Source organism: Colius striatus, chromosome 5, assembly GCF_028858725.1.
Source record: "Colius striatus isolate bColStr4 chromosome 5, bColStr4.1.hap1, whole genome shotgun sequence".
NCBI classification, from domain to species: Eukaryota; Metazoa; Chordata; class Aves; order Coliiformes; family Coliidae; genus Colius; species Colius striatus.
In genome coordinates, this window is record NC_084763.1 from 35107873 (window position 1) to 35134809 (window position 26937).

At 41.1% G+C, this 26937-nt stretch overlaps 1 protein-coding gene across 1 annotated transcript in view; it reads right to left on the reverse strand.

The window, feature by feature from the left end:
* Positions 1-16390: 16390 nt before the first annotated feature.
* The window catches only part of CDK14 (cyclin dependent kinase 14), a 440472-nt gene continuing 429925 nt past the window's right edge, over positions 16391-26937 (reverse strand). The window contains exon 15 of the mRNA XM_061996203.1: positions 16391-16599. The gene's annotated coding sequence lies outside the window, so the exon portion shown is untranslated. The remainder of the gene's footprint in view (positions 16600-26937) is intronic.

Consider the following 26937-nt stretch of genomic DNA (forward strand, 5'->3'; position numbering starts at 1 on the left):
AATTTTGCTGGTATGTAAGTCTTTAGATATCCCAGACTTTTTGTGGATTAATGCTTCTTCAGTCAGTTACTAAATTAACATGGAAAATCATCAGCAGGCAACGAGACTGAACATGGGTCTCCAGAGGCCCTGTTCAGGAGCCTCTGGATACTCAATTCTGAAGGTGTCAGAGGATGGAAAGCTAAAATGGGTGCATTAAAATGGTGTTTAGATCTTCAGTCATTAAAAGATAAAGTAACTGTTTCAAACAGAAGGCTAACCCGTGACTGGATGTTGAATGACTGCTGCAGGAAAAGGCAAACAGAATTGCTAAGGGCAGTTGCTTTAGGAAAAATAGTTGAAGGTTCTCCTGAGAGACTTACAGGAGCTTCTGGAAAGGGTGGGGTTACGGCAAGGGAGCAGCCAAGCATGACATAGCCTGATCGACAGTGAATAGAAGCCACTTGTGGACAGAAGTGTGAGATCTGTGCTTGACGTGAATGTTACATCAGTCCTGTCTCAGGAGGAAAGTGGAGCATGGGTCCTGTATCCATTCTCTGTTGCATGCAGTTCACTTACCCTCAGCAAATATTGTTCTAACAGAGCCAGCTGTCAGGTTTGCATCTGTTGAACAGATGCAAAACACTGATCTCAGTAGGAGGCAGGTACCTACTCTGCATAAGCTCTTTTACAAATCCCAAAAGGCTTTTCTCCATCTTCAGGCACTTCAATATCTTTGAAAATCTTGCCCTTTGTGCCTAGCTTTACCTCTGTACAAAACAGAGAGAACTCTACCTCCCTAGGAAGCGAAGTAGAGTTAAATTTATTCATGTTTGCTTTAAGCTTTGGAACCATAGAGGAGATGTATGGCACAAAGGCATACTTCTTGTTTGGCAATATTATACAGTGAAACACAGTGTGTGTTCAGTTATTGTCCATGTCATCATTGGCCTCATTTTGAAAGATGTATTCAAGAATCAGAGAAAGGCAAGGTGCCATAAAAGACCACAGCGTACACTCTACAATGTTTTGTGATGGCCCAGCACTTCTTTTATGAAGGACACAAGCAACAGGATCCACTTCAGGTATCCTCCTGTGATCGAATGTCTTGCAGAAAAGAAGTGGAAAACCACTCTATATGCTCATTACCGTCATTGTGCAAAATGTTTGCTGGGATAAAGAGAGCAAAGATAGTTGTATGTCCAGAGCTTCAATTTTGGTGTCTAAAAGAGCTCTCAACTCTCCCAAAAGAATTTCATGCTCTGTGTGCTGAAGTCTTCTGTAATGAACAACACAACAGCTTCACTGGGGCTTTCTGATTGCAGAGGTCTAATGGCCCTCACATCAATGTTTGTCCTCTACATCTTGCCTTGACTGTGAATTTCCCGGTGTTTCAGAATCTGTCTATGAACTTTTTTGATAATCTGAATAAAAACAGAGGTTGCATTTGTGGCCTTCAAAGTCTTTTTGCCCTACTTTCTCCATGGAATGCCTAGGCTGAAAGATACTCTCTGACTTGCTTGCCCTAGCCTCAGATACATGAGTTCACTCAGCTTGTCGAATCACTGCTCATGTGACCTTAGGGTTTTCAGCCTCTTTTGTTTTGCTGGGGTATCCTTCTAGTGGAAGTATTCTGGCCCCCTCACCCTGACTTTGGCTCATCCCAGCTTCCCAGGTATTGGCCCACTGTCCTCTATAAATGGGAAGAGTCCCCCTTTCCCAGAGGAAGTTCAGAAGATAAAGTCTCCTGCTTTCTACATCCTCTCTGTTTGTCGGCTCAGACACCACCATGATGTACGAGTGTGCTGGGTTTTCTTAATTATGATTGACTTGGGCCATTTAGGATTTGAGATTATTTTGATTTATTTCTCTGGGAGATTCTTGACCTTTCCCAGTGGTAAATACTGTAGGAAGCCATACCAATACGTTACCCACTTCTTAAGCAGCAGGACAACATGTCTTAACTTTCTATAGATGAGAGTTTCTACAGTTGAGAGGCAACTGAAAGACAACAAAATGATGTGATTTGAAGCCAGGGTTCTTTGGTTTAGTGCCTGGCCAGCCCAGGCATTCTGGTGCTCTGCTTGTAACTTTTCCATTTACTGCTACGAAGACAGAAATGTGATCTAAGGAAATAAAAAGGAAGGATCTTCAGAAAAGTTGTTTAAGTATTACTGAAACATTCTACATTAGCAGTGCCAAAGGCTGCAAACTCTCTTAGCGTGTTAAAGACTTTTAATAATTTCAGGTCACTTTATAATCCTCTTGTCCAGAATCCTCATAATTTATACATGATATAATGCTTGGAATAAAGTTGGAAACTTGGTCTGTTTTTTGGGTTTTTTTTTTTTTTTTTTTTTTTTTTAATCTTATGTCACAGTCAAGGATATGCCACATGTGGGAGAAGATGTCTCCCACCAAAACCCTGGAGCAGAGAGGAGCTGCCTGTCCCTGTGCTCTTAATCTGTTTCAAGGCAGCCATGGAAATTAGCTTAGACTGCTTCTGTCATTAAACAAAATGTGTTACATCACAGTATACACAGATGTGTAAAGCTGGAGAGTTTTTTGCATTTGGTAAAGTGGTTAAACAAGCAAAACAACAGATGTGAGATAACAGAAACCCCTGGGGAGAGACGGGCAACTGGGACAAACATGTAAGTGACAAGTATGGAGTGACAGTGGGTCAGATCTCCCTCCCAAGGAAGAGGGTGCGCTTCCACAGCTCCAGTTCAGCTCCCACCTCTGGTGGGAAACAGTGGGGTTTAGCTTAGCGTGTATTCCCACAGCAGTTTGGGGGGTTAAAATGCACGTGCTAGCAGGAAAACATTGAATGAGCCTGAGGTTGGGAATTTATTCATATAGCTATGAATCCTTGTGCTAGCACACCCTCAGACCTGTTAATCACCTTTGGGGATACAGGGATGGATTTCTAAAAGCACGAAGGGCAAACTACCACATTAGTTGCACTTGAAGACACCTAGGGGGTGATTTGAGTGCCTGAACATATACATCCAACACAATTTAGATGCCCTATGGTCTCCTTCCTCAGTGAAGAAGGCCATGGGTTACCCATGTACCTGTCAGCTCACCCGGAATGATCTGAAATGGCACTAGTCACTTAAGTTTAAGCACCTCAGCATCTCCCCTAATGCCATGTTATGCTTGCAGCTATTCCAGCTCGTAACAGGAAGAGGGAAAACATGCTCAGCTCTGCAAGCTTATTTCAGTAGATTACTTCCACCTATTTAAGAAAATCCTAAGGTGGTCTTGCAGTTTGCACAGATTTTCCTAGTTTTTTAATGTTTTCATTGGTAAGAAGTCAGACTTCAGAATTTTATGCCTAAAGTGAATCTAGCATTATTGGATTCCAGAGTTAGCTTCCATTTGAAAGAACCTAACTTCTTCACCTCGTAGGTCACCATCCCCACTGTGCCAAATATTTTGAAGGACTGTTGGTCTTGGCAGTGTGTTCAGAAAGTAACAGGAATCCAATTAAACAATGTAATGGCGGAAATTTTTTAGAGCATTCTGACTTTCACAGAAGATGTGCTACTAAAAGCTCTTTCACCCTGAACTTCTCTGGTGATATGGAGGATGGATTGACTTGATCAGTCTGGTTTCAAAATCTGAAGGCCTTACAGCTTTGGTCAAAAACCTACCTGTGTAAGTGCTTCAACTCTTTTCAAAAGCATCTTTGCTGTGCTACATCACACAGTAGTATCCATTCCTGAAGTGTCTCCTTGTGGCTTGTGTCTGTCTGCTGCATATCCAACAACCTGAACAACCTCCTCAGGCCTCCCTAGCATGAGCGACCCAAGCTTTGTCTGGCTGTGGCTCCATCACTCCTGTCTCTCTGCTGTAACTTTTCATCTCAGTCTTCTCTGTCTCTGAGTCCAAGAAAACTCCTGTTTTTGAGCATTCTGCTGCTTTTCTGCCCAAGCCTGTTAATGGCCAGCTTGGACAAACATTTCTGCCACTTGCCTAGTTTCATTCCCACCCAGTGCAAGCCTTCCTGTTCAGGGTATTTTATAGCTCCCTCACCTCAAGGAGAGAATATGCCTTTCTGAGAAACTTCTACCAAACTAATTTTGTTGCTTCTTCGCTCTTCCCCATCTCATCTTAGTGTTCGTTACATCAGGTGCCACTGGTGTCTCAGATCAGAAAAAAAAATGACAACAGGGTGCCCTTTATTTGATTGAAATACTAAATTACTTCCACATTATATATGCTTTGGACAAGAGGAATTTTAATGTGTCAATGAACTGTAAGACCTAGCCATGGGTCACCTTCCCTGTCTCTTGATTAAAAGCTGCTCAGGGTGACTGGCAAGCTCGTGACACTCAAATACACAAATCATGCGACAAATTCATTGCCAGGTGGTACTATCAGAAGCAAGAGCTCATAGAACAAGCTAGGGCCTATGCTGTGAGGATTCCAGATTCTTGAGTGTCTGTCTGCAGCCTGGCTGACATTTCTGCTAAGATCAATGTCTCCTGGTTGGCCCCAGACACATAACACAGAGACTAGAGCCTTACTGTACATACGACACTGAGGCTTAAGGGATCTGTGACCCAAACTTTCTCTGGGCAAAAGTCACTTTACACATTTTTGAATTACAGAATATCCCACAGTGAGATCTCACTGGAAACAGATGCTCATACCAGAAAGCATATGGCAAGATGATGTAGATCCATTTTTCTTAAATCCTCGTGGAAAGTCATTGTGTCATAACCCAAAGTCTGCTGAAATTCATGCTTATAATCCCAAAAGCCTTTTTCCAGTTAAAAAGACAATAATAAAAAAAGCACATCTCTGTTTTCATTGCTTGCGAACCACTTCCACATCCATTCATTTCCAATGGCTTGCAAAGAAAGCAGCTGAGAAGAGAATTTGACCCACAGATACAAGGTGTACATGAAGCTTGAATGAATGGAACATGTGTGATGAATTACTGAATGAGTGTTTGTCCTGGAGAAACAGAGACAATGGCCAAATAAAAGTCAGCCTTTGTGTGTTCCATAAGTATTTAATCTCAGCCTGAAGAGACAGAAGTTTCCAAACAATATGTATACTGTTCATCATATCATGTTATCGCATATTATACAGTACCGGTTGGTGCAGAACAGCTGCCTGATCTGTTTATGTAGCTGAGCTTAATCAGGTGAGTTTGTTCTTATTGCATGGATTAGGGTGTCTGACAACTGACTGCTTTTTAAATACAGATCAATATAGACAAGAGCAGGGCCTTAAAAATGCTGTAATCCAATGCCTGGGCTAAAGAAGGCTGAGCCAGTCCTTCAGTCATTCCTTTAAACCCCTGGAGCCCACAGACACTGTGTTTGCCAAAGGGGTTAATTGCTATGTCCTACTGGTACAAACAATGGTCAGCAAAAGCCTAGTTGCATGTCCTTCATGCCAGCAGGACAGAGATGCAGTGCCGAGAGGAGCATTTTGAAGCACGTGGTGGGCAGGCATCCAGGAATGGTAGCAGTGACCGGGATGAAAGTAGTGTGTGCTGCCTCCCCTGCTTGCTCTCTCACCTGGTGTGAGGTTGAGAGGTTGCTTCCTTGGTGGGCCACAGTCAAATCTCCAGTAGCCACTGCAGGTCTGTCAGTGCTGCTAGCACTACTTGGAAGCATGGCAGAGAGAATGAGTTCAGAGTTCAAAAGCATCTGAGGAAGTATGTGAAGAGTCACACCATATCTTTCTATATGAGATGGTCATAATTTGCCATCCTTAGGCACAGACCAAGCTACTCCACACAGAAATGTTATTTCTTGACTTTCTCTGGCTTTGCCAATCATATTAATCTCCCCCAGTCTTTGTTTCCCTTGGTCTTCACTTGGGATCTTTCAGGTAATTGCATTTCTTAAAAGTTATTCGAGTTTGGAAATTGCTTTCAACAGCATTAGCAATATGTAGGAAATAGTAAACTTTAGGACTTTGATGGCTTGGCATTTAGTGAAGTCGAAATACATAAATCCTGCTACAAGTCAAATATGATATGGCAACCTGTTCTCAGGAAAATAAAATTCTGATTTGGTTTGTAGACTTTAAATGCATAAACTGTATTTTTTGTTCTTATCATTCTCTTCTATTTAAAGAGACATATGTTGTCTTACCGATCTTCCATGTTCGTAAAGAACCGGTATGTGCCATAAGTAGACATAATAACAGGAAACTTTGAAATAGTCGGGCCAGTACAAGAGAGGAAAATCTGTAAAATCATCGTGATAATTAGTAATGTTCTTTACAATTTTTGAACTGAGAACTATATGTCTGATAGGTATTACATGGATCTACATTTGATTTTTAACAAATTAGTGAAGCATCATTTTCAAATACTCAAAGCAGCCACATTTTGTTTGCAGCCCACAAATACTTTTTATTCCATATCTTAGAAAGCCATAAACTCTTAAAAGATATTATATAATTCTGATATATAATCCTTTATGAAAATGGATGTTCCCTGTGATAATTTGAAAGCACTTCTCATCCACTGATGACTGAATTCTCAACATAGCCTTTTTAGGAGATGTCTTTTGCCATTGTGGAGACGAGTGATTGAAAAATGGAGGTATTACTTTCACTGGGAATACTTGACTGGTGTATGACCTCATAACTCTAGAAATTTCAAGCAAACACAGAAAAAAATCAGAATCTCTAGACAGATAAAAAAAAAAAAAGATATTTCAGAAAATCCAGACATACAGTGGTAATAGTCTCCCAGCTAATGTGAAAACATGATAAATGAATTCTGAAGTAACTTTTCTAGATTACATGCTATTTTCCCTTTTGTACCATTTCATTACTGGTGAAAATTCATCTATCATTTCTAAACTTCAGGTTCTGCAGCAATTCTTTTAGTAATCAGACAGATTAACTAGAGGTAGAAAATCCTTTAACCCCACAAGTTTGGAATTCTGTGAAGTTGAAGGGAGTCACAGAAAGTGGACTTTTATGGGGAAAACATTACGGAAAACTGAGCCTCTTCTTCAACTAGTGCTAGTGAAAGAATCAATAGAGTCATACAATGACGGAATCATTATGGTTGGGAAAGACCTTTAAGATCACTGAGTCCAACCACTGACCTCACACTGCCAAGTCCATCACTACAATTAAACCATATCTCTCAGCACCTCATCTATGCAGCCTGTTCCAATGCTTAATAACCCTCTCGGTGAAAAAGTCCAACACCTCAATGTCCTTTTTGCAGTGAGGGCCCCAGAACTGGACACAGCCTCACCAGTGCTGAGTACAGGGGAAAATCAGTTCCCTGGTTCTGCTGGTCACACTATTTCTGATACAGGCCAGGATGCCATTGGTCTTCTCGGCCACCTGGGCACACGGCTGGCTCATGTTGATTAACACCCTGTATTGGGTCTGGGGTGGTGGTGATTTTCCAGAGCAGCACTTGTAGTGCTGTGCCTTCTGTTGGTAGCTAAAAATGTGTATTGTTAGCACATCCCTGTCTTAGCTACTGCTCGTGCAGCATCAAGGCTGTCCCCCCAGCAGTTCTTCCCCCAGCTTCACCAGTAGCTGAGTGGGCAGGATCCTGGGAGGGGCCATGGCCAGGGCAGCTGACCCAGGCTGACCAAGGAGATATTCCGTACCATATGACGTCAGCTCAGCGATATAAACTCGGGGAGAGGAGCAGAAAGGGGGAGGCATTTGTGATTCACTTTTGCCTTCCAAAGCAACCGTTACGTGTACTGAAGCCCTGATTCTCAGGAAGTGGCTGGACAGCGCTGCCGATGGGAAGTAGAGAGTAACAGCTTTATTCGCTTTGCTCCGCTTCTCACGTGCGTGGCTTTGTTATTTCTTTGTTAAACTACTTTTATCTCAACCCACAAGGCTTCCATCTTATTTTCTCCCCTCCCTGTCTTGACTGGGGAGGGGAGTGATAGAGCAGCATGGTGGGCACCTAGCATCCAGCCAGGGTCAAGCCACCACACACTCCCAGGTTCTCTTCCACAAGACAGCTCCCAAGCCACTCTGCCCCAAGCCTGTATCATTGCACGAGGTTACTCTGGCCCAAGTGCAGTACCTGGCACTTGGCCTGGTTGAACCTCATGCAATTGGCCTCGGCCACATCCACCACTAAATCACGTCCCTCAGCACCTCATCTACATGTCTTTTAAATATCTCCAGGGATGGTGACACCAACGCTTCCCTGACCAGTCCATTCCAATGCTTGACAGTCCTTTCAGTGAAGATTTTTTTCCTAATGTCCAATCTAAACTTCTCCTGGCACAGCTTGAGGCTGTTTCATCTTGTCCTGTCACTTGTAGCTTGGAAGAGGAGACTGACCCCCACACTACCACAACCTCCTTTCAGGTAGCTGTAGAAAGCAATAAGCTCTCGCCCCTCGGACTCCTTTTCTCCAGGCTAAACAACCCCAGCTCCCTCAGCCACTCCTCATAAGGCTTGACATAAACCACATAAAAAGACATAAAGACACATAAAAACTAGTATAACATCTATAGACTTCAAGATGGGGAGCCAAATGTTATGCCACTCGTTTAACTGAGCTCATACAGGATTAAAACACTGTAACCATGGTAAAAAAACACTATGAGGAATGGGTTTATCATATTTTCAAATTTGCCAATTGGATTTAGAAGTATGTAACATCAATGAGACCTTTCAGACCAAGCTGCATGTGAACTGTTATCTTTTAATGCACACAGGGTCAGGAATGCCTGTCCTCCTGAAATGTGGTCTTGGGTACTTTACACAGCAGGTCAAGGGAAGCTCCTGCCAAAAAGCTTTCGCCATCCAAATGAGCATACACCTATGGTTGGGGTTCACTGGCCCCATAACCCTGAGGACTGTGTTGCTGAAGAAAAACATTCTGTCTTGCCAAAAAGAGAGAAGGAATGGGCTCCTAAAACAGGCACTGGCAGATTCCTCTGAACCTTTAAATAAAATTTCCAAGTTCAAAATAGATTAGTCTCAAAGTGGATCTACAATTACCAAGAAAATTCTCACTTTGTAAGAGGAAAGAAGTGTTTTGGGGGGGTTAGTGCCCAGAAGCTGTATTGCTTAGGTGTCTTTTGGGGCAACTGTAACCTCACTGCATGGAGGTCTCAGGAAAATGCTTTAAAATGCAGATATCCAAATCACATTAAAGTTAAAGATGTTTGGGGGACTAATTTTGAAATTGAGGCCTTTAACACCTTTGTACTCAGGTACACACAGGTCTGTTGGGAAGTTTAATTAACATCTTTTTGGTCCTTCAAGAATGATACTGCAGAAATACAGGAGTTTATCACCTCCAATTCTCTTTTTCCCTGAAGAATAATCATCATGTTCAGGTGATAATGGCTGAACACATCGTTTGCCAGATACATACTGTGCCTTTAGGGTCATCTTTGTATAAAATACAGTGTGCAGCATGCAAACCTCCACAGGGAATATTCTCGAAGGAGGTATTCTTTATGACCCCATCTAACAAGGGAGAAGAATAACAGATATCTTCCTCCCTTCCCTTCTCCATCAGGGTCTGCCTGGAGAGCAGTCATACTGGAACCTCTGAGGATTCCAGCACCCCATGTGTCCACACCCAGAGTCCATACCTTTGCTCCACTCATCTCTGAAGTCAGCCAAAACAATCAGCTCCATGTGACTCAAATGTACCATTTGTATTTTGGTAGTACCATGGCGTGCAACCCTACACACAAGTGAGGAAGTAGGCCTGAAAAGCTTGGAGAACTAATTATATAAGGCTTGACTTTCTCTAAAACAAAATGTGGGAGTTTCTGTTGCTTGATTTGTTTTGGTAACAAGAGAACTTCTCTACTTGCAGTCATCTTCTCCAGATTATCTCTCAACAGCCTTTCCCTGTGGCCTTTCCCAGCTGGAAAACTGTGGACTAAGAACCAGGAAAAAAAAAAAAAAAAAAAAAAAAAGGCTAGATGCTGAGTGACAGGGCACATTCCCTTAGCAAGGCTGAGTTACAAACACACAAGACAGCATTATCTGCAGTGGCCATAAGAGCCTTTCCTAAACAATTTTGGATGGCAAAGGAGAGATTCAGCCTCAGGATATTAGTGTCTTGTCTCCACCATGGCTCTGTACTAGATAAATAACGTTAGCTTTACCTTCCAGAGGTAAAACACCTGCCATTTTTGTCAGTGAAGACATAGCATAAACAAGACCAGGGGGACTATTCCAGGTTTGCCTCTTTTTTTTTTCTGCTAGTCTTTGCTGCATCAGGAGGTTCTGAAAAGCAGCACTTTCCATGATATGGGAAGCTGACAAAGTAAGGTACTGAGAGGCATGAAGCTGAGCAAAATGCTGCAAGCAAACAAATGCCACCAGGATAATTTTGTTCTCTTTCTTTTGCCTTAAAGGAATTACTGTTTTGTAATCCAGCCCAGAGAGAGAGAGCTCTCCTTGGTATCCTGCAAAAAATCTTTTCGAAAGTGAATGGATATTTATCTGCTATTTAGCTGTTGATATCTCCTCTTTATCTTCACATTTTGAATTGGTTTACGTTCTGGAAATCCCTTAGCCTTTCATCATAAGGGAGATGGTCCACTCCTTTAACCATCTTTGTGCTACGCTGAACTCTCTCTAGCAGCTCCCTGCCCTTCTTGACCTGAGGGGCCCAGAACTGGACACAATATTCCAGATGTGGTCTCGCAAGGGCAGAGTAGAGGGGGAGGAGAACCTCTCTCGACCTACTGCCCACAGCCCTTCTAATACACCCCAGGGTTTTGTGATGTTTGGACCAGGAAAGGTCAAGGGCCCCTGTGGAAAAGGCTATGTGATTAGAAATTATTTTTGCCACGTGATACCTAGCTACAGAGGAGTCACAAAAGGTGAGAGGAAAAAAGAGTATTTTAGGCATAACCCAGCAGCCCTTCTGTAGTCACCTCACTCATTGACCTCAGAAGGAGACTGGAGCATTCAGGGAAGTCAGAGCTCAATTCTTAGGATCAGATGAGGGTCTCTGATATATACATACACATACATGTTTAAAGAAGTTAAAGAGATTAAATAGGTCCCTAGGTACTTCAGATAACTAGGACTCCAGGCACCTCTAAGTTCCATGAGGTCCTTTAAACACATCCAAAATAATGTCGACGTAAGACCACGTGCCAGTGTTTTATTTTTATGGATATACACCTGAGCTAGTTACCCGGTCTTCTTTTATAATTAATACAGGAAAACGGGCACTTTTAGGTACAACTAATTTCAGTTGAAAATAGTCATCTAGTGAGGAGCAGACATTATAAAAGTGCATATTTCTTACCACCAATTGCTCTAGGAACTCAGGATCATGAACTCAGGCACACCGCAGATGTTCTGAAGAGATGTACCCTGCACTTGAAGGCTGCTTATCATTTCTTGCCTTGATTTCCTGTGTATAAAGTTTATTTGTCACTTGAAGCTTAATTTTGAGGAGCAGAGAATACATGGCATGTAGACATTCTGGTAGAAGATGTTGATTTGGCAGAAGGACATCACTGTAGTACTATCAGTAATGATGGTTGATTGCACAGTTCACAAAAGCAAAACCGCACCACTGTCGTTATTCTGCCCCAAGGGAAGTCTCCCTGCTCTACCTGTACAGGAACAAATGTGCCCAGACACCACAATTAAAGGGCAAATGGAAAGGCAAGCTATTTATTTTGCTCCATCTGTCTCCACTTTCTGTCTTCCATATGTTTCCTCACATTCCTCTGACTGACCATTAGCTGCTTCTTTGTGAGCTGGAGAACACTAGTGCCTGATTTCAGTTAAACCTATGGCAGCAAGCACCTTACATACAGTCATGTTTGGAGTTTACTAGAAAGTGAACTTGGACTGGGAACCTTTCTAAGCAGGGAGATCCAGCCACTCTCTTTCTCAGAAACCTATACTTGAAAATTGTTTATTCCTGTTTGGTCTCCCTCAACTGACTTCAAGTATTTCTGCACTTCAAAGCACCTCTTTATTCACCTGAGCATTTCATGTGCCAATATCCTATCATAAACACATTTAAATGAATAATTCATTATGATGATATGCCAGCCCAGATATATATCACATGGACAAATTTGGTAGTACTCCTTTGTCTCACAGTAGTATTAACAGTCCCTTAATATAGTGGGTTATTTGAAGAACGTGTATTCCCCATGTGTGTGAAAGAGAAATAGGAGAGAGTACACAGAAACTCCTACAGGCATATGAGTCAAAATACGCTGTTACACAATTTGTCCCCGTGGGACAATAGTGAGGCATCCACAGTATGTGGCCTATTTTTTCTCACAGACTTTCGCAAGCTTAAGGACTTGAGAGCTAAAAAATGCACTAAATGTTTGCTCTGTATTCCCTTATCATGCTCACATGAAGATGCTGATGTGATATGCACATACTGTCCTTCCTCCAGCAGCCTATAAGGACCATGATTTGGTGTGAGAGTGCTTTGACCTGTTTTTGAAATTCTAAATGAGTCTAAATGAGATATTTTTTGGAATAATCCAATGGCTATTAGAACAAATGAAAGGGAAAAAAGTCATACCCATCTCCAAAACTTTCTGCAGGATGTTTAGGACTAGATCTCAAAATAGTATTTTTTGCAGTAGAAGAAATTCAGATGGATGCCCTGGTTGAATTCTGGTTTGAATAATTGCATTTTGTTGCTTTGCAATCCCATATGTCTGTAGGATAATGCACCCCATACAAGTATGAGTCTGGAAGATGGCTGGATGCATTTTTTCCTGCCCATATGTGTCTTAATAAAATCTGATCTCCTGTTGCCTGCACCACTGAGTTCCAGTGAACTTTTTAGTCATAATGACTTTGCACAAATGTTTGGGAAATATAATTTCTCTGTATAATGGAACAGCCCAACACAGCCTGTTTTTTATGACTCATGTTACCAGATAGCTGGATGCTGCATGTTGATTTCCTCAGATTTTTATCTTCTGTGAGGCTTTGCACACTCTTGCCTTGTGTTTGAAAACATAATAAAGTGAAAAATCCCTCAGAGCAGTGGTTTCCCAGACACTGTTGCTAGGTGATCTTCCAAAGCTGAATGAACTCCTCAGGCTCCAGTCATCCAACTAATAACCAGTAACCACACGTTCAAGTGAAAAGGGAGCATCCCTGCTATTCAGGTTGCTTCCTAGTTTGCATCCTTATACAGACCGAGGTGGGCACCAGCTGTCCAGGTTTGCTTTTTTTCTCTTTGAAACTGGACAAGGCATTTACAAATGTTATCAAGATTTGGTGAATTAGCTGGGTAGAAAAGCAAGATCCTTGAATCACATTGATCTGCACCGTCTCACTAATTCTTCTGGCAGCTATCTGTGTGACAATGGTTACATTAAAAAACAACTACACGCATTTAGACGAATAAACATTCACTTAAAGATACTCATGAACACCAGAAAAGGTGAAAGACTATGCTGGTAGAAATGGAGCAAAATAATTGGTTTTTTAAGACAGCAGTTGTGTAAAAGTACAGACTCTCCTAAAAGCCAACTGAATCAGAATTTAGCTCATAACTGCTTAATTATGCCCTTGAATACATAATATTATCCTAGAATGTCTTTCAGATAAAATTTAAGCTTTCCCTCTTTATTTGGCCTCACTAAATACATTTCTCTTTCAGAAGGCTCAAGTCAGCACAGACTGACTCTGCAGCAAATGATCAGATAGCAAGCATGTTAGCCCTTGCAAACAGAATTGTAAACATGCATGGAAGAATACCTTGTAAGAATGTGATATAGGGGAATAACAAGCAGATCTAGGTAGTCAATCTGGTATTTTTGTCTTCATCTTGGCTTCTTTGCTGCTAGGAGGTTACCAAGATATTGTAAACCCATTGCTTCATTTGCACTGACAAAATTCTTCTGGAAAAGGAGGAAAATTCTAGTTTTCTGTAATGTTATCAAGATTTCTTATCTCTTGACAAGGTGAAAATCCTTTTCCTTTCTATCTTGATGCTCCCTACTTTATTCAGAATATTCTCTCTTGTACAAAATACAGGTACCTATCTTTCTCTAAACCAAGGTCCACAGCTCTTCTGTAATGAGTACCTCAGCTCACCTGCCAAGTCAGGACGGGCCGAGGCACAGCAGTGATGGCAGACAGTGAGGGCAGCCTTTTGAAGGTTTCTCCGTTTTTCCTGCCCCATGAGAGAGGCACACCGATACTTCCTAGCTTTGTGAGAAAAACTCCAAACTCCATTTCTGATGTCAGACCATCAAACTCCCGGCAATGTTGCAGAGAGAGGGTTAGCTCACTGTAACCTATGACTGTAAGTAAATGTATCATAATGTACACATACCAAAGAGAAGAGATTAAGCTTGTACTGACAGCTTCAGTATTCACACTGAATTATTGACATTTCAGCCTTAGTAACAGTCCTTTAACATCGATTCTGTGTATGATTTCATAAGTCTTGTAAAAACTAAATTTGTAAAAAATAAGACCGAACCATCCCATTATCTACTGTCTACACTGCCACTGTAAGAATTATTAGGAGTGCTACTAATGGTGGGAAAAGATTCAAAAGAAAATTATAAAGATATTTGATGGTTCCTTTTTTTTTGCTGCTTATACAGAGGACCTATGCATGTGTTTGTCCAGAGCTCACCCTCCAGATAGACTGGGAAACTGTTGGGAAACTGCTTTCATTAGCCCATTGCCCATCGTGCTCCTGGGAGCCCATTAAGTGAACTAAAGCCATATTGTGACCTTAAATGAGGAAGTATCCTCCCATAGGTGCAGTTTCCAGTTCTCCCAGTAAAGTGTATCAGAAAAGACTAACCCAACTAAAAGCTTGACAGAATTGTTTTTCACATGTGTAATTTTCCTCTGCTCTCACTCTTGAAAAATGAGTCAGGAGGAGTGACAATGACTTTTGGAAACTCTTGAGCCTAAGGCTAATACATGGCAAGGTAAATTTCGGTCCAGCTGGCTAAAGTCGGGCACGTAAAACCAATGTGGATGTTCTATGAATGTACTGAATGAAATGATTAATCATTATCCAGTCAAGAGCAACGTCAACAAAAATAAATACAGATAACTTCCCTGGGGACCAGCAAATTAGCATCACTGGTGCAAAAGTTTTTTATTGGTGAAGCAGAGTTTCTCAGACTGTCCCTTTGGAGACAGACGGACCATGCAGACATCTTTGACAGCACCACTTTGCACATTACAACCACTACAAGGGTCTCAGGCCAACAACAACAAAAAGTGAAGTATATTTGAACTGTCAAATTAGACCTTTGGTGCTCCTTCATGTTTTACCAAGAAAAACTGCTCTTGTAGGCAGGGCTGCAAGAGTGATCCTTTTTAAAGGAAAAAAAACCCAAATGATGTCCGTAGGGATTCCCTCTGAATGCCTTCAGAGAGGGGAGAGAGACGAAAAGGGGTGCACAGTGGGACTTAGGTACGTTTCATGTAGCACACAGGTTTTGATCCTCCGTGTTTGGGTGCTTAGGACTTTCAGTGACAGATTTGGAAAGCAGAAGCTGCAGTCAACAATTAGGCCTCAGTGGGTCATTTATCTGCACTGTAGATTACCCATGGTCTGAAAGCAGAGACATTGAGGTGGTCCTACTGACTCCACAGTGCCACTCGGGGGCACAGCTAGGCTTATTTGGGGTCTAGGTTGAGTCATAATCCCATTGATGCAAAAGCAAATGGTGCTGTGCTGAGCCAGATCCGTGTTTGCATTAACAAGACGGTCAGAAATTTGGAAGCAGTGGTGTTGAGGCACCTCTCCAGGGCTCCGTGAGGTCTGGGTGGCAATGAACTGGCCATGGCTGTTACTTGTGGCAAGTCGTGTTTCCCCAAAGGTGCAAAGCCAAGAGCACACCTTAGCAATACTTGAGTTAGTTTGGGTCTGGCTGGGCATGTGAGCTCCGAGTTAGCACTAGATCCAGTGTTAGGGTGCTTTGCTCTCTTTCTAACAAACCTGGGTTGGCCTCTTATGTCAGAGTTTCTGCAAAGTGCGTTTGCAAGTTCTGCAGCAGGTCCTGGACAAGGCATAGAAGTTTCTGAAGCCCAGGAGAACTGTGAGTAATCAGAAGCCTTCCTAAGTAGTGGGGCATTCGTTTTGCAAGCAACTTGAGAAACAGTCTCTGTTCAGCCAGTCACTCAGGGCAAGATCCGACTCCCCTAATTTTAGTTATCTGCAATTTAGGTGTCTAGTCTGAGCCAATTACCTAGTCTCTCTGGATGGAGCCCTTATGGAAATACACATCTTCAGAGTGTTATTCATCCCACCTACTGTGACTACCTATATCAAGACTGGATGATATGTGCTGTGAAAGAGTCTATCTTTCTCCATTGTTTAACGAGGGATTCCAATGAAAATTTACATTAGTAATCTACCTGGTAGATGGCTGGAGATAATGAATCCTGGTCAAGTGTCTTAGGGCAAATTAATTCTTGTACTGAGATCTCTTGAGTGGTTATATGCTTACTATCAGATTTTGTTCATATTGCTTATCCAGTACTAAACAACAACTTTCTGTCTTTGGGTACAAGTCTTCTCAGCGTTTCAGTGCCTGAAGAAAACAGGTGGAGTGTTGTCTGTAACTGATTGCAGAGATCCGGCTTTCTGCTGTAGACAGAGCGTTCTGCGTATCCAGGATTATTGCATCTGGGCACAGCCTAAAAAGAGAAAATGGAAATATATGCACTTACTCAAATATTTTCTTTAACTTGAAGATGGCAGTGAAAATGACTGGTGTGAGATCCTTGTGTCTGGAAAGGAGAGCTCTCCAATAGCAGAAGAACTTTCTTTTTGTTTACTTAAAGAACACTTAACTGAAATGCAATTCTGGAAAGGAAGTTTGAAATCTCTCAACTATGGAAATTATGTCAAGAACACCAAATGACATTTTCTAAGCATCAGCTTCTGGGTTTTGTCCTCGACGTAAGAAGATCAAAGTATTCAGGATATTTTCTTGGACATTATTGCTTGAAATAAAAGGAAATTTTCAGGTGTACATGGATACATTTTCCTAATAAAAAAGAAAAAACAGTGCCAATACCACCTTGCTGCATATTATAGGCCATCTTATGAGCAGAAAAACGTCTATGAACATTTAAAACCAAACCAAACCAAACCAAAAATTCTATGGAAAAGCAGCAGAATAAGGAACTACCATAATTTCAAAATGGTTTGTGAAAAAGGAAAAATCTATTGACAATTTATTCACTGTAGAAAAATGCATGACTCTTTTTTTTTTTTTTTAACGTGCTTTCTATTGTTATTCCACTTTGTTTTATGTAAATACCAACTTTTAGATCTCAATTTTTGGAAGTTTGGTTTTCATTTCCGATCAAATAGCGGCAGCCACCCTGATTTACTGTATGTGTTCTGTTAAATTGTGACTTTTTAGAGACATTATATTTTTCCTTAAGTATAGAGCCTGCAAGTCAAACATTATTTAGATGTAGATTTCGGATAAACCTGAAGTCCCGGACACATACATTGGGGATTTCAGTCCAACGTGACAAAATAGGGACCTTTTCAGAAAGGATCTGAATTTGGGTGCAAGCAATTAGTTTAGGCTTATGCCTTGTCTTCAGGATCACTACAAATAAAATTGCAGTTAATGAATGTATTCAAAATGCGGGCTGATGCTTATAAGTGACAATGGAAGAATTAATATTCAGAAAGAAAATAGAGACCTGTACCAGATTCTAATTACTGTAATTGCAGTAGGCTGAAAATGTTAGCTCAAACTAAACACCATCCTCTCACAGTGTTTGCAATACAGGTCGCACTGAGAAGAACCAAGATCTCAAAGGAGAGGAAAATATTTTCCAGTTTCCCACAGGACAAGCTTGATATTTTGACAAAATTTTCAATACAAACAGTTGCCTGCAAGAGAGGTAACCTATCTGGAATAGGCCTTTTCATGGCTTAGTGTGGTAGGCGTCCGGAAGGTCTCGGGTTGTAACGTGAGAGGTGGAAGGTACAGAAGAGGTGGGCACGGGGTGGAGTGAGAGGAGGTGCTGGTGGTAGCAGATATAAGCACGTGGTGCAAACAAGGGGTTGGAATAAAGTATCATCAATGCTGAGTGTGTGGTGATCCTTGTCCCCTCAGCAGCGGGGCTGAGTAATCCGTGCGGGCGGCCTGGTGGTGTTGCCGGTGGCAGCAACAGCTTAGTTTATGTACTTCTTGTGTGGTAGTCAGGTTAGTCAGCCATAAATAACGCTGAAAAGAGACCAGAGGAGTAGCTTAGATTACTGATGGGAAGGTTACTGACAGCCCTGACTTTAACACAATTCTCTTGAAATCAGTTACCTATGACAGATTAAATGTTATGGGATAGATTCTCAGATAACATAACTCTATTTAATGAACATAGACCAGCATCGGCCATTTGAAGTCTCACCTTTATTTTCTTTCTTAAATCAGCATGGTTTTTTTGTTTTTTTTTTTTTTTTTAATAGTAGATGGTAGGGAAGTGAATTGCTGGCCCAGGAACTCCATGGTTAAGCACATGGTAAGGCTTCAGTTCCTCCTGACTGTCCTTTTTGTCACCTTGCTATCACTCTGGAAGGACACAAGCCTCCTTAGTGGCCCTGTGTTACAAGTATCAGTCCACGCAGGACAGCTGCCTATTGAGAAATGCACAAATTAAGACCAAAAACCCTCATATTTTCAAAGGCAGTATAATTTGAATATAGAATTTCACCTATTTAGACCTTGAACAAATATCTTTGTCCTTCTGAGTTTATTTTACAGTAAGGCTTTCCGTTTCGATTTTCAGACACCAAGAAATGGAGAAACTTATTGGGAGTTTAAGGCCAGGAAGTTTTTAATAAAAATCTCATCCGAGTCCCCTCACAAAACAGGAATCCTGCTGAATCTGTTTGAATTTGTTTCAGAAAGACATCCTGCATTGTTTGAAAGCCTTCAAATGAGGGAGAATCCACAGCAAGCTGTTTCAATAGTTAACTGTATGCACTGTTAAAAAAAAAAAAAAGCGCTTTATTTCTAATATTATTTCTTCCTTTATTCTTTAAAGGAAGATATTAGAAAAGAGAACCTTTCATCTGTGGATCTCATCAGGCTTGTTCTACATTGTTCGCTTGTATTCCCTCCTGTAACTGCTTCTATTTGCTCACCAGTTCAGAAATGAACTGAAGCCTTAGACGAGTCCCCCACACAGAGACAATACTCTTATCTTTTCACTTTAAGCTGTATTGAATGAATGATAATATCTTTCCACAGGATGAAGAAACAAGCAGAATCACCTTACTGGGAAGAAAGAGATTTCAAACAGCACTGGGAATATTTTGTAGTATTCAGGTCCCTCCAGCGTACCCATCACCATGTATATGAGCACCTTTCAGCATAAAACTGTCACCAATACATAAAAGTTCCCTTTCTATCTCCTCAGTCATGGGATGCATATGCAGTACATGCTGAAGGATTAGGTGCTGCCTCCTGGGACTTTGGGACAAAAAAGAAAATGTCAAGTAAAGATTTGAAGGAGACAGAATCTAAGTTGCTGCAAGAGTAAATTCCTGTGTCTTGGTGTAGCAACTGAGGACAATCTGTTTTCCATCTGGTGCATAAGGCTGTTCCCGATGAGCAGCAGGGTTGTATGTAGGTAGTGCAGGTATTTAGTCACCATGCTGGCCAAGGGCCTGGAATTTAAGTGGAAGATGGTTCCTTTGGATTCTTTACTGCCAGATGTGATGGCCAGAGCAGCTGATGCCACAAAGTCCTCCAAGTGCAGAAGTTGCAGAGAGCTCCAAGTAGACAAGGAGATCTGGTTTTGTTTCAGAATTGATTGTAAGCTACTAGTCTCCCAGGCAGGCTCAAATGGTGGAAAACAGTCTTGTGGCTGACCCTGCAGAGAAAGTACTCTTCCTTTGCTTCCTGTAAACTCAAAAACATTCCTAAGATGTTGACAGAAGACAGCAGGACTCCCACTTCTGAACTTAAGGAAAATTGAGATATTGACTGGTCTGCTTTGCTTGTAGTTTGGCATAAAATTCATTCTCTAAATCATAGAGATCTCACACTCTTGTCCAGCTACTTAAATGCTTATGTTTGCTTTTCACTTTCTCAAAAATGTCATTGACATTTACAATTAAATTTGCACTCTCCCTACTTTGTGCATAGTGAGAGCAATACAGTAAAGCTGTGGAACAAAGACTAGATCAAGTTTGTAGCAATGTCTCAACCTATAATGTCTCTCATATTTGGTTTGTTTGGGGTTTTTTTATCATTACAACAATCTATTCTACAGCATGGATCCACAAAGAGCTCCACTGGCATGAATGAGGGAGAAACAGCACAGAGGTGAGAGAAAATTGCCAGAGGGTGGGAAGGCAAGAAATTGATATGCTGTCTTTGTCACCTGTACGCTGAAACTTTTAGAAACAATATGATTTCTGAAAAAATATGTAGAACACCCATACCTGGTATCTTTAAAATTAAGACTGCATGTCTCATGGTTTAGGCCCATCCAGGGACAAAAGACCATGATTAGAGTTTGAAACTCCTGAAGTACAGGGAGGGTTTAATTGCTGCTTATGGTCCTGGACAAAATAGACTACTCAGCCAGAGGAAGAAAATGAAACTGAATTTAATCCACCTCCAACTAAAACATAACAAACAGAAATATCCAACAGAAAATAATATAGAGTAGGGTGAATGCAAGTGCAACCAGCCCTTTAGGATTACTTTTCCTTCACCCCTTCTCTCTTCTGGGCCTCAGAGCCCTGAGCCCAGTGTCATTATCTCCTCCCCCAATAAGCAGTGTGAGGGCATGGAATGGAGGGTGCAGTCAGTCATTTCCTGATGTCCCTTGCTGCTTGTCTCACTCCTGAGGAGAAGTGCTCCTTGCCAGTCCCACCTTGCTCCAGCTCAGGGTCTCCGACACACAGGGCAGTCCTGAACGGGCCTCTCCAACAGGATGCTGCAAGCCCAGTTCATCTTCTCCGGGTTGGAGTCTAAACTGCTCACTTCCTCTGACCTGGAGTCTCCAGCTCTCACTCCCTTTGTCACAAGTTCTCTATTTCTTGTTGCAAACTGCAAGGATGTCTCTGGTCCAGCATCACTTCTGTCTTCCTGACTGTGGGGTCTGCGTGGTTGCCTCCATCTTGCCGTTCCCTCCCATCTCCTTCCATGCATTTCAAATATCTCAAATATCCCATAGTGATCACAGAGATGCCAGATTGGCCCAGCTGAGCCAGAGGTGGGTCCAAAGCCCAGAGCTGAGGGAAAGTCTGAAAACTCTTTACCAGGCCTGCACTGCAGCCCCCTCCCCCTGTTATCAAGCAAAACCAACTCCTCACAAACCCATGACAGTTTGTCTGTTTAAGGGGCTGTGTTCCAGTTCATCCTCAAGTTATTGAATGGGAATTACTGGAAGAGATTGTGAATCTGTGGGTCAGACTGCCTTTTTGGTTCCAATCCCTCAACTCTATTAACACTCATTAGGGCTTCTCAAGTCTGAATTCAGACAGTCAGGATTTTTCAATAAGACAGGAGGAAGGACAATGATTTTTATACTCAAACAAATTGCATTGTTTAGCTAACTGTCAGTATTATATCTCTATATTCAGTGGGGGTCAGGAGCCTACTGCAGAATAGCTATGCAACATCAGTTGTTTGACCAAACTCCTGTTCAGTCAAGCGTTTCACCGCTCATCTGTCATTGGGGCTGCCAGTAATAACAATTAGCCTGACTTAATTGTGCATTTTAACAGTTGCTTAATATTACACAGATCTTTCCTTCACTTTTAATGCAGGATGCCTTCCTGCTGAATGTGGTTTTTATTAAGGCTCTGTTCACAACTTTGCTCAAGCTGTTGAAAAATTCATGTCCTGTAAGAAAAGTGATGATGCAGTAAATGCTACTGAGGCAGAGACTTTTTGTTAGATGAGCATCGAGCCCTTATGAATTCATGACTCTAGATTAACTGATGTGGATGCCAAATGAAAGATGGAGTAAATTAAACAACTGTAGTAACATAAAAGATGTAAAAGATGTAGGTGTTGATACCAGCAAGATTGTATGTTGGAACAAGTGTGTCCTTAAAGTATTGGCAAGCTGTAATCAGTTGCAGAGCACTGAACCAGTTGACTATTACATGTGGTTGAGAAGAAGTACCAAGCTGATGGTACCACTGTGACTGAGCTACTACTGCAGCATTTCTTCTACTTAAAGCCTGTAGCATTTGTTACACAAGAAAAAATAAATCAAGTCACATTTGTGTGTCACAGTAAACAAATGAGGCCTGGAATATCCACTTCAGCACAAGAAAATCATGTATCTGTGCCAAATGGATAATTCTTCACAAGATAGTTACTGAGTTATTACCTCTCATCTTCACAAGAGGAATTTGAATTCCAAACTCTCTTAAACAAGTCAATACTGTTACACTGAAAATCCTCCCCAGATGCCCCAAGTAATTCCTTGGCAACTGCAAAAAAAAGGTTGAGGAAGTTGTTATATATGTGGAATTACATTATGAGCATGAATCACTTTCATCTGGAGCATATGTTATGTGTCTTTAGCTTGGCTTTTACTCAGACATGGAAGGTATGACATTTATATATACGATTATAAATGGGCTGGGATTTGGAACTGTGCAAATTTTTGGGTTACAGACATTCAGAAATACAATCATCACCCTCTCTTCCTTTTTATTGTCCAGAAGCAAACATTTTATAAAATTTTCTCCTCATATTCTGCCAATAAACATTTTGGTTATCCTAGCAACAATTTTCAACTGTGCTGTAGCTATACTCAGCAAGTTAACAGATGCCCTTGGCCACTTTAAACAGACACTTCCCACTTAATTTATGTATTTCACACATGTGGAGAATGGCAAAGTAAGGAAAAGCAGCATATGCAGGTCCCACAGTATTCCCGTCTTTGATATCTAGGAAGTCTCTGCCTTAAGACTTTTTCCAGGGCTTGGGCAAAGTTTTCTTGAAGGAGTGGCTTGTTTGTTTTGTTTTTTTTCTACAGACATTTTCTCAATTTAATAGCACTTTAGGAAATTATGATCTTAGAGAATTTATCCCACTGTGAACTTGGTTGAAACAGGTAATATCTTGAAAAGTTATTTTGACAGGGCATAGATCTGAAGAAGCCCAAGTGGTTGCACAAATAGCAACGATCTCATAGCTGTGTTTCTATAGGAACTGGACTTCACATCAACAACTGATACAGAGTAGCTGATTCAGAAAAATGTCAGAGCACAGAAGCCACATTCTTCCACATGTGAGGACATTGCCCAACCTGGCCCATCCCCTGAAGAGGAGATCTCCAGCGTCTCCCAATTCCTGAGGTTTAAAATGTGAAGGTCTGACAAATAGCTTTATTAATGTGGCATTAAATATTGTCTAAAAAAGCAAGCTGTGCTGTGAGCAGTGGATCTAGCAGCAACTCTGCCTTCCCAAGGGCCTATGTTCCACATTGAGATTCTCTGTCATTTTATTAAGGGGAAAGCACTCTCTGATGCTTTTCCCTCAGTATGGGCAATACTACCTTTCTCATCAAGTGGCTAGATATTTTCATACAGCTTACAGGAATTTTATAGATCTAAGTCAAATCCCAGAAGTCAAAATTTAAAATGTATACATACATATATACTTAGACAAATAACAACGCCATATGAATCTCATTTTCACAGGAAGTCAGGCTAAAAATTAAACCTTGTTACGTCTCTTCATGCCAGCCATGCAAATATGGCAATTCAACCAAATAAGCCCTAACGTGTTGCTTGCACAGCAGAATAATTTGCTTCCTGTAAGAAGAAAAGGCTCTATGTATAGCCTGGTTTCTGAACCTGTTTCCCCAAATAGTCCCAGAGCAATCTTTTCTCATAATGGTCTTTCTTGATTTAAATACAGTAAAGAGCACAAGTTCACAGCAGAAGAAATTGTTTCTGCTATGAAACTTCAGAGAATTCAATGGGATTTTTATAGGACTTTTTTTACACAGGTGAAGGTGAATCACTTACTGCATTAGTAAACCTTGCTGAGTTTAATGATGAAAAGAACTGTTAGCCAAGCTAATGCAAAAGACTGAGACATATGAAAGTCTTCCTCAGCTACTTCCAAAGCAGTAGCTGAGTCCCATCTTTGGGAATTTAACCATACTGGAGAGTTGACTTTGTTGTGTTTTAATGTCTCTTTGACTATAGCTGTCAATGTTGAATCAGTGGTAGTGCTTATTCAGAAATGAGCCCAAAATGCATGATGTGGGTCCAGATCAGGATCTAGAGTTCAAATGTTGGAGAGCATCAAAGTATTTTGTTTGAAGGTTTTGGTCTCAATTCTATGAACAGGAGCACAACCCGATGGAGCCATCCTCTTCTTTGTCCCTGATTTCATGGGGGTTGAAGGGTTTACACTTTTACAAAGAAACCTCTAAGGCTTTTGGCAGAGCACACTTCCCATGGCTGACCCACACTGCCATCATTACACACAACCTGGCACGTTTGTCTGTCCCTCTGTGCTCCAGCTCCCACAGGCTCAGGACAGAGTGGACAGGACAAGAGGATAAAGGAGCCAGTGTGCATATGTGCCTTTTTTGGAAAAAGCCCTACAGGAGTTTGAAAAATGTAACAAGTTTAAGCAGGTAACAGGAGAACTAGTATTTTTCCCAAACATCATGATAGTCATAATTACAGTCATATAAATCAATACAATAAAAGAAAAATGACGTATTTCCAGATGTCCATGGTAAAACTACTTACTGTAAATTAGAACCAGAGTTAAGTATGTGGAAAACTCCTATAATTTAGGCCACAGCTGCAAGAAAAGTCATATGAAAAGGCTCTGAGCTGTAACTTTGTTTTCATCACACCATTTTTTTATGCCTCTTAGTATTGCTTTATCAGAAGAAAGCTGGGGTTGAAACATTTTCTTTTACCCAGCCCTGTTATTCATCTGGAAAAAAATACCAAAAAAAAGGACACTGAATTAGTTGAATGATTACTTTTAATTGCCATTTACTGACTAAACTGTGTCAGATAGAAAGATTCCTATATTAAAATTAATGCTTTTGAAAAATACACCAAGCACATTGCTATAATTTGTCCTGCCAGCAGATTCCAACATTAATCCTTCCCCAGCATTCCAATAGAGCAATGAGTTCTTGCGAGAATTTCAATAGCAGTCATTGCACAAAGATAAATGATTAATCTTTTGTGAAAATCAGTACCTTATCTGTTTTATTTTGTTCATAATAATAATTTGTAGCTTTTTGATCCTTTTAGACTTATGTTTTCAAAGTAGTTGGCTCAATAATATATTTTTTTCATCAATAAATATTATTAGTGATAGGTAATCATTCCTGAATAAAGTAGTCAAGAAACTTATTTTTTACTGTTTACCCAATTTTACAGCTTTACTGACAGGTTTCAGTACTACAGCTTTGATAGTGATGGAAACTTTTACACTAACACATAGCATACAAACATCATGTACCTTTTTTATAGCTTCTAGTTGTTGGGAGATGCACTCTAGAAGGTTAAAGGAGATGACTTTTCTCCAGGCATACTGATAAATGTTTAGATTTGACTGTTGGTTGTCCTCTACATACAGCTTGCAAGTGCCTTCCTATGACTCAGTAGGAGCTCCCAAAGTTTTGTATGACAGGCTGCTTTTCTGGCCAGCAAGTTGCCTGTGCACAGTGTTGAGCTCTTCCAACCAGGACAGAAATTTTGCTTTACGCAATATGAGTCACAATCTGCTTTCCATTGTTGTGGCCACATCTCCAGCTGGCAGAAATCTGTCCCAACCCAAGTCACAAGCCTCACAGTTCTGCAGTACCTGCAGGCCATTCTAACTAAACTAATTTTCAAACCAACAATTTTGTTTTGCTTTGCTTTAATAGAATATTCCAGTGATAAATTGGTTTCAGACTAATTTTCTGTTCAATCTAAATTGTCATTGTGGGCTGGCAGGCTGTGAACACCAGAAATAACATCTTGCCTAAGTAGATTTCCTGCTGGGATATCATCAGGGAGCTGAGCAAGATCTGCAAGAGCAGGCAAATTATCAGAAAGATCCCACTTGTCCGACTTTTTGCCACCAGCAGTGCCCTGGGACCAGTGTGGCTCCCATATCCCAGCAACCTTGGACCGCATCCTGCAGCCCGACAGCCCAGGGGCACTCTCAGGGATTACAAGGGCTCTAGGTGGTTTTAGGAACAGTCTACTGTCCTGTCAGAAAGAGATGATGTGGCAGCTCCTGAGGGATGTTTAAACTGCTTGCAAATTATGAACACTTACAGGGGAACATTAAAATGGGGCACTTACGATCTGCAGGTGACTATGGGTCACCACTCTATGATTCTATGATTTTCCCTGACATAGATTCAAGGGCACAACATACTCAACTGTATTTAAATCTGCTCACTTCCATTATTCAGCACTCACACCAGATCAGGAGCATTAAGAGTTTTTGATTCAGGCTATGGAAACTAAATGTTTTCAGGCTTCAATGTCTTAACTATGATGATCTAGTCATCCCTATTGAAACACTAGTTCAGAAAAAACATAAGACAACCAAGACCACAAAACATAATTGAGCTCCATAAATGACACCTTGAACCTCCAAAGATATATTGTTTTGTTTCAGGTAGCCTTTGTTTCTATAGCTTATGTGTATATTGTTTAGCTTTGTTGTGTGGTTTTATAAATGTGAGACTTTTTTCATTGCAAAGGGTCATTCCATTAGAGTGCATTGAGAGACTTGGAGGAAGAGTGATATTTGCTGTTGAGAAGGCCAGTACAACTCTTGTTGCAGATATTTTATGAACCTCCGGAACAAACTGAGCCATTCACTTTTGTGTCTAGATATGGACCGAGAGCCTCACTTCAGGGCAACTCTGTTCAGAATACTACCCAAATATTTGGCTTACATCAAATCTAGAGTTTTCTAGGGCATGTTACAAGGAATGGATTTTTGGCAACAAGATCTGGAAAGTTTTGTTCAAAGCCACATTTTACTCTAG